Consider the following 14,052-nt stretch of genomic DNA (forward strand, 5'->3'; position numbering starts at 1 on the left):
TTTTTTATAAAAGGTTGATAGGTTTCTTACCTATTAACTTTTTGCAGTGTTGTTGCACTGACTCCTGGTGCAAAACAATTCAAAGATAGTATGTATAACCAACAAATATATGGTGCTGTAATCAATTATCCGAAACGCAGAATGTCTCGTCGAGCACTGTTGCACTGTATATCTTTTTCTTCTAACCCTCCCACTCCTGTCTCCTAACAAACATGGCGATCAAGTGCATCCGTTTGCCAAATGCACCCGAACGCACAGGAAGCTTACCCGAGGCACATGTTGACAATAATGAGGCCGTTTCCAGAATTGGGCATTCTGTCACTCGAGTAAAAATAAAATGTCATGAGTAAAGATTAATCTCTTTATAGTGCAATTCTTAACCTTGTTATATTAATGTCAATATTGGAACAATGTATCTTGGATGTTTTCACTATGTATCTTTGCTACACAACACCGATGTACATGTTTATATCTGGTTTTAGAATTGCATTATTGATCATGAGTAACGTGAGTAATAATATTACTCGAGTGATGCCCAACTCTGGCCGTTGCGAGAGACAAATATTTGAATTATGCAATTTTTTGTCTCTGTCGATACTTGTCACCCAAAATGAGTTCGCGTGTCACCTCTGACACGCATGTCATAGGTTCGCCATCACTGGTGTAGATGTACCACAGTTTTTTAATCCATTCATCTGCTGATGGGTATTTAGGCTGTTTGCAAATCTTAGCTGTGGTAAATTGTGCTGCTATGAACATAGGGGTCCATATATCCTTTCTGATTGGTGTTGCTAGTTGCTTGGGATATATTCCTAGAAGTGGGATCACTGGGTCAAATGGGAGTTCCATTTTTAGTTTTTTGATGAAACTCCATACTGCTCTCCACAGTGGCTGCACCAGTCTGCAATTCCCACCAGGAGTGCACAAGGATTCCTTTTTCTTGTGAATCTTCGCCAGCACTTGCCATTTGTTGATTTATTGATGATAGCCATTCTGACAGGTATGAAATGGTACCGCATTGTGTTTTGATTTGCATCTCTCTGATGATCAGTGACGTTGAGCATTTTTTCATATCTCTCGTGGCCATCTGTATAGCCACTTTGGAGAGGGGTCTATTTAAGGCTGTTGCCCATTTTTTGATTGGATTGTTTATCTTCCTTTTGTTAAGTTGTATGAGTTCCCTGTAAATGTTGGAGATTAAACCTTTATCAGAGATAATATTGGCGAATGCCCCCGCGCGTCCCACCTGGAGAGCCTCTTTGCCCATTTTTAAACAGAATTGTTTGTCCTCCTTTTGTTAAGTTGTTTGAGTTCTTTATATATTTTGGAAATTAACCCCTTATTGGATGTATCATTGGTAAATATGTTCTCCCATGCAGTGGACTTTCTTATTGTTTTGTTGATGGTTTCTTTTGCTGTACAGAAGCTTTTTATTTTGTTGTAGTCCCATTTGTTTATTTTCTCTTTAGTTTCCATTCCCCTAGAGCTGTATCGGTGAAGATATTGCTTCAGCACTAGTCCAAGATTTTGCTGCCTATGGATTGCTCTAATATTTTTATGGTTTCACGTCTTATGTTTAAGTCCTTATCCATTTTGAGTTTATTTTTGTGTATGGTGTAAGTTGGTGGTCTAGTTTCATGTTTTCTGCATGTATCTGTCCAATTTTCCCAACACCATTTATTGAAGAGATTGTCTTAACTCCATTGTATGTTCTTGAATCTTTGTCAAATATTAATTGAACATAGTGGTTTGGGTCGATTTCTGGATTCTCTGTTCTATTCCATTGGTCTATATGTCTGTTCTTGTGCCAGTACCAGGCAGTTTTGAGAACAGTGGCTTTGTAATACAGCTTGATATTTGGTATTAAGATCCCTCCTACTTTGTTCTTCTTTCTCAGGATTGCTGCAGCTATTCAGAGTCTTTTTTTATTCCAGATGAATTTTGGGAGAGTTCGTTCTAGGTCTGTGAAATATGCCTTTGGGATTTTAATGGGGATTACCTTGAATCTATAGATTGCTTTGGGTAGTATGGACATTTTGATGATGTTGATTCTACCAATCCATGAACATGGTATGTTTTTCTATCTGTTTATGTCTTTCTCTATCTCTTTTTTCAGTTTCCTGTAGTTTTCCGAGTACGGGTATTTTACCTCCTTAAGTTTATTCTTAGGTATCTTAATTCTTTTGGTGCGATGGTAAATGGGATTGTTTTTTTAATCTCTCTTTCTGTAAGTTCACTATTGGTGTACAAAAATGCCATAGATTTCCTGGCATTAATTTTGTATCCTGCTACATTGCCGAACTCATTTATTAACCATACCAGACCTGAGGCCCTGAACCTAACTGTCCCCTATACCTGGGCTCCTGAGCATTAAAGAGAAAAAACCAACGTGATATAGAAAAATATTAGTTACATGCAAATAAGTGGTTAGAATAAGATGGAACTTGGAGACATTGTAGAAAATAGGTCTAGGCAAAGTACCGAAAATTAGGTACAGCAGTATAGCGGCAGATTCGGAAATTACCGAAAAATCGGTACAGCGGTCTGATAGGGTTAAGTCTAATAATTTTCTGATGGAATCTTTAGGGTTTTCTATGTACAGTATCATGTCATTTGCGAATAATGACAGTTTTACGTCTTCTTTTCCAATTTGGGTACTTTTTATTTCTTCTTCTTGTCTAATTGCTATAGCTAGCACTTCCAGGACTATGTTGAACAGGATTGGTGAAAGTGGGCATCCCTGTCTCGTTCCTGTTCTTAGGTGAACTGGTTTTAGTTTTTGCACATTTAGTATGATGTTGGCTATAGGTTTGTCATACAACGCTTTTATTATGTTGAGGTATGATCTCTCTATTCCCATTTTGCTGAGGGTTTTTATCAAGAAAAGGTGTTGGATTTTGTCAAATGCTTTTTCGGAGTCAGTTGATATGACTATGTGATTTTATCTCTCAGTTTGTTTGTGTGATGTATCACATTTAGTGATTTGCAGATATTGTACCATCCTTGCATCCCTGGGATAAATCCTACTTGGTCATGGTGTATGATCTTTCTGATTTAATGCTGGATCCGATTTGCTAGCATTTTGTTGAGGATTTTGGCATCTATGTTCATGAGGGATATTGGCCTGTATTTCTCTTTCATTGTGTTGTCTTTATCTGGTTTTCGGTATTAGGGTAATGCTGGCTTCATAGAATGAGCTTCCTCTTGAATTTTTTGGAATAGTCTGAGGAGGATAGGTTTTAGTTATTCCTTGAATGTTTGGAAGAACTCCCCTGTGAAGTTGCCTGGCCCTGGGCTTTTGTTTCCTGGAAGCTTTTTGATGACTGCTTCAGTTTCCTCCATAGTTATTGGCCTATTGAGATTTTTAGAATCTTCCTGATTGAAATTTGGAAGGTGGTATTTTTCTAGGAATATGTCCATTTCCCCTAGGTCAGTGGTTCTCAACCTTCCTAATGCCGCGGCCCTTTAATACAGTTCGTCATGTTGTGGTGACCCCCAACCATAAAATTATTTTCGTTGCTACTTCATAACTATTTTTGCTACTGTAAACAATATGTAATTATATATGTGTTTTCCGTTGGTCTTAGGCGACCCCTGTGAAAGGGTCGTTCGACCTCCAAATGGGTCAGGACCCACAGGTTGAGAACCGCTGCTCTAGGTTGTCTAGTTTGTTGGAATAGAGTTGTTCATAGTATTTTTTTTAACAGTCCTTTGTATTTCTGTGGGGTCTGTTGTTATTTCTTCCCTTTCATTTCTGGTTTTGTTTATTTGGGTCCTCTCTCTTTGCTTCTTGGTGAGCCTGGCTAGAGGTTCATCATTCTTGTTTATCCTTTCAAAGAACCATCTCTTGCTTTCATTGATCTTTTGTATTGATTTCTTTGGTCTCTATATCATTTATTTCTGCTCTAATCTTTATCATCTCCTTCCTTTGCTCACTCTGGGCTTTTCTTGTTGCTCTCTTTCTAATTCTTTGTGTTTTAGAGTTACATGATTTATTACCATTTTTTCTTTTTTTTTTTTTTTGAGGTAGGCCTGTAGAGCTATAAACTTCCCTCTCAGGACTGCTTTCACTTTGTCCCATAGATTTTGGATTGTTATGTTTTCATTGTCATTCGTTTCCATAATGTTTTTAATTTCTTCTCTGATCTCATTGGTAACCCAATCATTGTTTAATAGCATGCTAATCAGCTTCCAAGTGTTTGATTATTTTAATTGTTTTTATTGTAGTTTATTTCTAATATTATGCTATTGTGGTCTGTGAAGATGCTCGATATGATTTCTATCTTCTTGAATTTGGAGAGACTTTGCCTGTGCCCTAATATATGGTCTATCTTTGAAAATGTCCCATGTACACTTGAGTAGAATGTATATTCTTTATCTTTGAGGTGAAATGTTCTGAAGATCTTGATTAAGACCATGTGATCTAGTGAGTCATTTAGGATTGCTGTTTCTTTGCTGATTTTTTGTCTAGAGGATTTATCCAGTGTTGTCATTGGAGTATTAAAGTCTCCTACTATGATGGTATTGCAATCGATCTCTCCTCTGATATCTTCCAGAAAATTTTTTATGTATTTCTGTACTCCTGCATATGTTTACTAGAGTTATATCCTCTTCTTGTATCGATCCCTTTAGTATTATTAAGTGGCCTTCCTTGTCTCTTGTATGACCTTCACTTTGAGATCTATTTTGTCAGATATAAGTATTGCTACTCCAGCTTTTTTTTCATTTCCGTTTGTCTGAAAGATTTTTTTCCATCCCTTTACTTTCAGTCTATGTGAGTCCCTTGTTCTGAGATGGGTCTCTTGTTGACAGCATATGTATTGTTCATCTTTTTTTATCCATTCAGCCATTCAGTGTCTTTTGATTGGAGCATTTTGTCCATTTACGTTTAAAGTTATTATTGATAGGTATTGTTTGTAGTCATTTTTATTTTTGTGCCTGTGTTCCTTCTTCCCTTTTTATTTCTTCTTTTTACACCAGTCCCTTTAGCATTTCTTGCATTCCTGTCTTGGTAGTGATAAACTCCCTTAGCCTTTTTAGGCTATGAAGCTCCTTATTTCCCCTTCAATTTTGAATGATAGCCTTTCTGGATAGAGTATTCGTGGATTCAGTCCCTTGCTTTGCAACACTTTGTATACCTCCTTCCCTTCCCTTCTAGCTTGATGTGTTTCTGTTGAGAAATCATTTGATAATCTAATGGGAGATCCCTTGTACATAACTTTCTGTCTCTCTCTTGCAGCTTTAAGATTCTCTCTTTGTCCTGAACATTTGCCATCGTAATTACATTTCTTGGTGTGGGTCTTTTCAGATTCATCTTGTTTGGGACTCTCTGTCCTTGTGTGACTTTTTTTTCTTCCCCACATCAGGGAAGTTTTCTGACATTATTTCTTCAAATAGGTTTTCTAACCCTTGTTCCTCTTCCTGTCATTCTGGCACCCCTATTATTCATATGTTGCTTCGTTTCAGGTTGTTCCAATGCTCCCTTAGGCTCTCCTCCTTTCTTTTAATTTTTTTCTCTAATTGGAGTTCAGTTTGAGTGTGTTTTGTTTCCCTGTCTTCTAATTTGCTAATTCGGTCCTCTGCTAGTCCTAGTCTACTGTTGAAACTTTCCATGGTGTTTTTTATTGCAGCTATATCACTCTTTATTTCCTCTTAATTCTTACATAAGTTGTTGATTTTTTCATCCATCCTGTTTATGACCCTTATTCTGACTTCTTTTTCTGACATATTGCATGCCTCTGTTGCACTTATTTGCTTTTCTGGCGAATTCTCCTTTTCTTTCCTTTGGGGGCTTCTTTGTCTCCCCATTTTGCTCTCACCGAAAAATCTACGTGTCAATTCCTGCAGGGGCTGCTCCTCGGGCAGCAGGAACTCCTCGGGTGGTCGCATCATCAGCTGCTCCTCAGTTGTAGATGGCTCCTCTAGTGGGTGCTGCTTGCAGCAGTGGTGGCTCCTCTGGCTGGCAGGGGCAGGCTGCTTGTGCAGCTGCTGCTCCTCAGACCGGGGCGGGCTGCTCCTGCAGCTGCTGCTCTTTGGACGGGGGCGGGCTTCGCGGTGCTGCTGTTCCTTGGAAGGGGCGGGCTGCTCGCATGGCTGCTGCTGCTGGGATAGGGGTGGGCTGCTCGAGGAGCTGCTACTCCTCGGACAGGGGCGGGCTGCTCACATGGCTGCTGCTCACATGATCACAGTACCCGAGGCTAAAGAGTTGGGCTCGCCAGAGGGGAGTGTGCTTTGGAACTCACAGTAGCCCTGTCCTGGGGTGACTGGAGTCTCAGTGACCATGGGACCGCAGGCAAGGCAGCAGTTCCCTGATGGGGGTGGCTGTAGAGTTCCGGGTGTTAACTGAGGGTACCCTGTGTGGAGGTAAGGATGGGCTTCCAGTCACAGCAGCTCTCCCTTCAAAAAGGCGCAGCCTCTGTGGAGGTATCGTCCACTCTGGCACTGTTTGAAATGGTAGCAAAGGCTGCCTTGTTAGGCGAGCCTGGTCAGTCTGCCCCCAAAGGTCCTGCGGGATCTAACTGTGCCTCACTCACAAACACACACACACCAAACGTCCACACACTCCTCTTTTGCTCTCTCACTCACGCTCTCTCCCTTACTGCCATCTTCTTCCTAACTCTGTTGTTGGGTCTGGAGTGTTACTGACCCGTTTGTAGATGGAGTCACCTCTCCGGGTGTTTGGTTATGTGGCTCGCTCTCTACCACATTGGCCAAACAGGGTAAAATTCACCTCGACAAGGTACGACACAAAGGGAACAAAACATGAATGTACTCATGACACCGATAACCCTTATAGAAGTGACCACCAGAGAAAAGAGAATTAGGGAAGAGAAAAGAAAGCACAAATGGTATCAAAGAGAGAAAAAAAGCTATGAGAGAAAAGAAAAAGAAGAAAAAGGGAAAAAATATATGTATATATGGGGAGAAAACACCAGAGAACAAACAGATAAACCAAAACATACAAACACCAAATACCCAGTAAAGAGGGTGGGGGCAGAATCTCATATACAGAAAGTAAGGTTAAGAATTGGATGAATATGGGGAGGATCTCAGTTCAGTATAGAGAAGAAAGAAAGAGGATGATTGGATTAGAAAAAGAAAAAGAAGAAAATAATAATTTTTAAAAAATTAAAAAATAGGATAAAATAAAAAACTCAGAATGATGAAAAATAATGCAAAAAGAAATAGGAAATAGAAAAGATAACAAAATAATGAAATAGAATAAAATAAAAATGAAAAAGTGATTTTTCATTTCCCCATGAGAACTGGTTTAAGACTCCACTCTTCTGTACTGCCTGCTACTTCTCAGTTTCCTGTTGCTGGGACTGAAGGCCTCTCTGTCTCATTGGTCATGGTGTCTAATCTTTCTGATGTAATGCTGGATCAAATTTGCTAGAATTTTTTTTGTATCCTTTGTGCCACTCTGGGTGTGGCTGTATTGGTTGCCTGGAGACTGCAGGGAGGGGCTATCTCTTCAGGAGAAAATGGCTGCCTAGGTATGGCCTGTCAGGCATGACTCAACGCCAGACTCAGGGCCACCTATTCCCGATCCTCGCCTCTCCCCAGACTCAAGTTCACACCTCCACCTGCACCTCAGCCACAGGTGATTGTCTATATTTGGAAAGTCCTATGAACTAGATTCAGCAAATAAAAGCAAAGAACAAAAAGAGGGGAAAGAGCTGTGCCACTGCAAGCCCCTTTCCTCCTGGCACAGTGCGGCCTGGACAGCCGTCCAGGCTGCTCCCTCTGGGCTCAGGCTTTCGTGGCTGTGGATCCAGATCTAGAATCCCCTGCTGCCCGCAGTCCTGCAGACCTCCTTTCCACAGTCAGATGCTACGCCTGTCCCAAGGGACACAGCCTCAGTGCCGTGTCGTTTCCCTTTGACCCTCTGGCCTTGGAGGTCTCGCAGTTCTCTCCAGTGCAGATCCCTGAATTTACCGTTCTCCCGGTGTCCTCTGCCCTTCCTGGCTGCAAATTGTCTCACCAGCTGTGTCTACTTCACCAATTCGGAGTGGATGTTATTCGATTTAGTTACTTGTTCTATCTGCTCCGGGATAAGCCTCATGACACATCTGTCTACTCCACCACCATTTTGTCTCCGTCTTGCTGGCTCTTGATGGGTCTTTTCAAAGAATTCTGCAGAGCAACATCCATACATTTTAAAGCTCACGTCTCCCAGGCGCCATTGCACCCATCTGGGTTGCCTTAGCATCTCCTGCCTCCAGCCTGTTTTTTCCACCCATCTAGGTTCAGCGCTAGGTCACTTTGGTTTTTACCTGTGGTGTTTCTTCTTGGATTTCTTGGAACAGGGAGCAGTCAGCAAACTGTATGCTGTTCTCATCTCCAGGGTCCTATTATTCTAGGATTTCCCCATTCTTCTTCTTCTCCCAAGGTCCGGACCTTGACTGCCTATCCATTTCTAACTCCTCAAAATGAGCTCTCAATTAATGAGTACTCACAGAATTCTACGTTCTGAAGATCCAAAAATAAAGAGGCAGGGTCTATCTGTGTGTGCCTTTTGAATAGCTGACAGCACAATGACAGCAATTCACAACTGTAGTGGGACTTCTGGGATGAGGAGCATTACATTTGACTGATGAAGTCATGGAGATTTTACAGAGAAGTCAATTTGAACTCCTACTTGAAAAACTCAGGAGAAAAACATTGGAATCTAAGTAGAAAAGATGTAGAAAGTTACAAATTGGCTGTACACTCTGGTAGGGTTTCTTTGAAAAAAGCCCCACTTGGCTTTGACCCTTTAGTTGTTGTTTTTTTTTTAAATATATTTTATTGATTTTTTTACAGAGAGGAAGGGAGAGGTATAGAGAGTTAGAAACATCGATGAGAGAGAAACATCGATCAGCTGCCTCCTGCACACCCACCACAGGGGATGTGCCCGCAACCAAGGTACATGCCCTTGACCGGAATCGAACCTGGGACCCTTCAGTCCACAGGCCAATGCTCTATCCACTGAGCCAAACCGGTTAGGGCTTGACCCTTTAGTTGTAAGATACTTAATCTCAACCTTTAAGTGTAGGAATAAGATGGCTAGCATCTAAGCACTTTACAAAAAGGATTTTTACAAATCACTGAAATGTTTTTTAAAGGCAGTTTTAATGAACAGGCTTCTCATCGTGCCTCCATTTTTACTTTAAAATGAATTCAGTTTATTCCTAACATCTGTCTACCTCAAATACATTTTAGGATAATTTATATGTATACTGAAGGCCCAATGCAGGAAATCCATGCAGTGGGGGCACGGGCGTCCCTCAGCCCGGCCTGCGCCCTCTCACAATCCTGGACCCCTCACTCCTAACTGCCTGCCTGCTTACCATCTGTGAGCCTGGCTTCTGGTTGAGCGGCACTCCAGCTGTGGGAGCACACTGACCAGCAGGGGGCAGCTCCTGCATTGAGCATCTGCCCCCTGGTGGTCAGTGCACATCATAGCGACCAGTGGTTCTGGTTGCTCTGCCGTAACTGTGGTAAATGTTTCCCTCCACGTCCCGCGTGGTTCAGGGTTCAGGATCTGGAGGAGGAGCTGCACACAAATGAAAGAGAAGAGACAAGAGATAATTTGGGAATATTGGGGGACCAGGCGGGCAAGTCCAACTCAAGGAGAAGGACTTCCACCGGTGCTCAGGCCGCATCAACCTTTTATAGTCAGAGGTAAACAAAGCAGTGGTCACCATAGTTACACAGTTCTTGTTTCACCTGTTTTGACCATAGTTACACTTCCTGCACTTCCCTCAGCCCATTAGCCTCCCAGATAAAATCCAGGGAGTGTTATAAGGTCAAGCCTAATTATGCTAAGAGGACTGAGCCCTCTAAGCTGGGACTTGTTTGTGACTTTGCCAGCAGGTCAGTCCGAGGCTCAACCCTATATCGGTTCCCCACATCAACGGTCGCTGGGATTTTATTAGATAGATGTATGCCAAACACTGAGCTACTAAAATGAATAATTTTCTGCCTTTCTATTTCTACATCTCTTTTGTTTTTTGTTTTTTTACCACTGTGGTCTGAATATTTGCTTTTCAATTAAGACCATTTTTTCAGTTTGTTACAATTTATTCTATATTCTGATAAAACCTTGCCATGTTATGATCTTTTAGATCATTCTTCCCTTTCCCTTCTTTCATCCTTCCTCTTTATCATAGTGTTTTACTGTAAATTGTATAGCATGTGAAAAATGTTGAGCCTCGACTTTCCTCAACACTTATTATGACTAGCGTCTGCTTTCCAAACCTCAAGGAACTCACATTTTTCTGATGCTTGGATCATACCTTGATGCAGTTAGGAAGGTAAATCTACCAACAGGAAATCCTATTCTGTGTTCAAGCTATTTGACCTAATGACCCCACTTCTGGGAATATATACTAAGAATCCCAAAACACCATTCAGAAAGAATATACATCCCTATGTTCATAGCAGCATTATTTCCAATATCCAAGATCTGTCTGGAAATAGCTCAAGTGCCTATCAGTAAAGTGGATAATATATCTAAAGTACATTTACACAGTGGATAACTATGTGGTTGTGAAATAAAAGGAACTTTACCCTTTGTGACAGCATGAATGCAGAGTTTTCTAGTACTGTTTACAAATGTGTTGATTAAATGTGATGCCATAAACCAATACATGCAGTAAATAATTGGGAATGGTTTTACTCTTGAAGAAATTCACAAGTGAACATAATATGTGGAATGCTGGTATCTTCAGTGAAATATTACAGTATAATGCCATTTATTGGGAAAGTATGTTGGAATATTCATTACAAGTATAGGATTCATTTAGGAATTTTAGTCTGTTCTAAAAACAGTGTGCCAACATCTTACATCATACGAATTAATTTTAAGCGTTCAAAACTTCACTCCATGTTTTACACAGTGCTCAGCATATTGAATCACTACAACTAGCCTCTTGTAGATATCTTTTTCACTGTCTTGATTATTTATGTCATAGACTAATGCATGCATTACTTTTTTTGAATATTTTTCACTCTTTAACAAATACATAAGTGAATTTAGTGTGTGGAATGCTGGTATCTCCTATGGGATCCTATATAATAAAAGCCTAATATGCTAAGCGTCGGGTCGGCCGTTCAACCAATCAAAGCATAATATACTAATGATATGCTAAGACCACTCAACTGATCGCTCTGACATGCACTGACCACCAGGGGCAGACAGTCGACCGGTCGACCAGTCACTGTGATGTGCACTGACCACCAGGGGGCAAATGCTCCCACCGGTAGGTTAGCTTGCTGCCGGGGTCTGGCCATCGGGACTGAGGGAGACGGGCTGGACACACCCTGTAGCCCTCCCGCAGTACCTCCCCGGCTGGCCAAACTCCCACATCCTTCCCTGGCCCCAATTGTACAACACTGGGGTCCTTCGGCCTGGCCTGCACCCTCTTGCAATCCGGGATCCCTCGGGGGATGTCGAAGAACCAGTTTCGTCCCGATCCTCCAGACCAGGCCGAGGTACCCCACTGGTGCACAAATTCGTGCACCGGTCCTTTAGTATTATAATATAATGCCATTTACTAGGAGATTATGTTGGAACATTCATTACATATTATGTTTTTGACTATTACATGCATTGCCAATTGGTAATATGTTCCATTCTTTGAAGAAATACTTAAGACAACTTAGTGTGTGGATACTGGTATCTTGTTTGAAATATTACAAACAATTTTATTTACTGGGGGAGCATTTTGGAACATTCATTACACAGTAGGAGTTTCATTTAGTTATTAGTTATTATAGTCTGTGCAAAACAGAATTTGCCAAAATATCGCTTTGTACAAATTAATTGTAAGAGTGTTCTAACACTTCATAGCAGTTTTTACAAAATATGAAGCTCATTGTAACACTAAACTAGACTTTTCTAAACAGAATTTGTTAGTAGCATTTACATATATTTTAATTATAAGTTATGTAATAGATTATATATTGAGAACATGTTTCACTCTTTGAATTGAATAAATAAACAGGTGAACCTAGTATTTGGAATGCTAGTATTTTCTGGGAAATATATTAGCTAATAAAAGAGTAATATGCAAATTGACCATCCAACACAGGATGGCCGCCCCCATTTTGTCAAAGATGGCCGGCAGGGGAGGGCAGTTGTGGGCGATCAGGCTGGCAGGGGTGGGCAGTTGGGAGTGACCAGGCCTGCAAGGGAGGGCAGTTAAGGGCGACCAGGTCTGCAGGGGTGGGCAGTTAGGGGCGACCAGGCCTGCAGGGGAGGGCAGTTAGGGGTGACCAGGCCTGCAGGGGAGGGCAGTTAGGGGCAACCAGGCCTGCAGGGGAGGGTAGGTAGGGGCTACCAGGCCTGCAGGGGAGGGCTGTTGGGGGCGACCAGGCTGAAAGAGGAGAGCAGTTATGGGTGACCGGGCTGGCAGGGGAAGGCAGTTTGGGATGACCAGGCCAGCAGGGGAGGGCAGGTAAGGGTGACTGGGCTGGCAAAGGAGGGCAGTCGGGGCCACCAGGCTGAAAGAGGAGAGCAGTTACGGGTGACCGGGCTGGCAGGGGAGGGCAGTTGGGGCCACCAGGCTGAAAGAGGAGAGCAGTTACGGGTGACTGGGCTGGCAGGGAAAGGCAGTTTGGGATGACCAGGCCAGCAAGGGAGGGCAGTTAAGGGTGACTGGGCTGGCAGAGGAGGGCAGTTGGGGGTGACTGGGCTGGCCAGGGAGAGCAGTTGGGGGAGGGGGACCCAGCCCTGCAGGGGAGGGCAGTTGGGGGCAACTAGGCCTGCAGGGGAGGACAGCAGTTAGGGGTGACCAGGCCAGCAGGGAGGGCAGTTAGGGATGACCAGGCCAGCAGGGGAGGGCAGTTAGGGGCAATCGGGCTGGCAAGGAGGCAGTTAGGCATTGATCAGGCTGGCAGGGGAGTGGTTAGGGGCAATCAGGCAGGTAGGCAGGTGTGTAGTTGGGAGCCAGCAGTTCTGGACTGTGAGAGGGATGTCCGATCCTAGTGGGATCAGGCCTAAACGGGCAGTCGGACATCCCTCGAGGGGTCCCAGATTGGAGAGGGTGCAGGCAGGGCTGAGGGACACCCCCACCGCCATGCTCGAATTTCGTGCACTGGGTCTCTAGTTATAATATAATGCATTTTACTAATGGATCATATTGAAACATTCATTACATAATTAGTAAAAATTTCATTTGTCAAATATAGTCTGTGATAAAAAGTTTGCCAAATTCCTGTTTAATACAAGTTTAAGAGTAAGAGCGATCAAACATTTCACTACAGGTTTTCAACAATGTCCACTTCACTGAAACACTAAAATTAAAGTGTTCTAGTCCAAGTTTGTGAGTAGAGTTTACAAATGTACTAATTATACCTTATGTCAAAAACTCATATGCATTACATAATGGGACTATCTTTCACTCTTTGAAGAAATATGCAGGTGAATGTAGTCTGTCCTAAGAAAAGTTTGCCAAGGGCAGCATAGGTAAACACCAGAAATTGCTGCCTCCCACAACAAATTCAAAAATACAACTAAAAGACAAAACGGACATCATCCAGAACCACAGGAAGGCTGGCTGAGTGGAAATTCTATAACTAGAAGGAAAGAGAAAAGCACACTGAGACTCAGAGGAGGTGCGGAAGTAAAAGTGCAGAGGTACAGAGGCGCACGCGGCAAGGGCTGGCAACTGAGGACGCGGCTGTCTTTTTGAATCAGGAGGGAGTCACAAGCCCCCAACTGCTCTGAACTCCAGTTCCGGGTGAGTCTCTGGGGACCTAGACTCATACAGGGAGAAACTGGACTGTCTGGCAGCGGGCAGAACTCGGAACTCGAGGGTGGCTTTCTCTCAAAGGTGCTTGCAGCGATTACCAGGACATTGAGAATCAGGGCCCATTAGGGCAGGGCTGAGGATCATCCATAGCTGAGACTCATACGAGAAACTGGACTGTCTGGCAGCGGGCAGAACTCGGAACTCGAGGGTGGCTTTCTCTCAAAGGTGCTTGCAGCGATTACCACCACATTGAGAATCAGGGCCCCTTAGGGCAGGGCTGAGGATCAGCCATAGCTGCTTGCTCCACCCTGTT

This window comes from Myotis brandtii, unplaced genomic scaffold, assembly GCF_000412655.1.
Source record: "Myotis brandtii unplaced genomic scaffold, ASM41265v1 scaffold166, whole genome shotgun sequence".
In the NCBI taxonomy this organism is placed as follows: domain Eukaryota; kingdom Metazoa; phylum Chordata; class Mammalia; order Chiroptera; family Vespertilionidae; genus Myotis; species Myotis brandtii.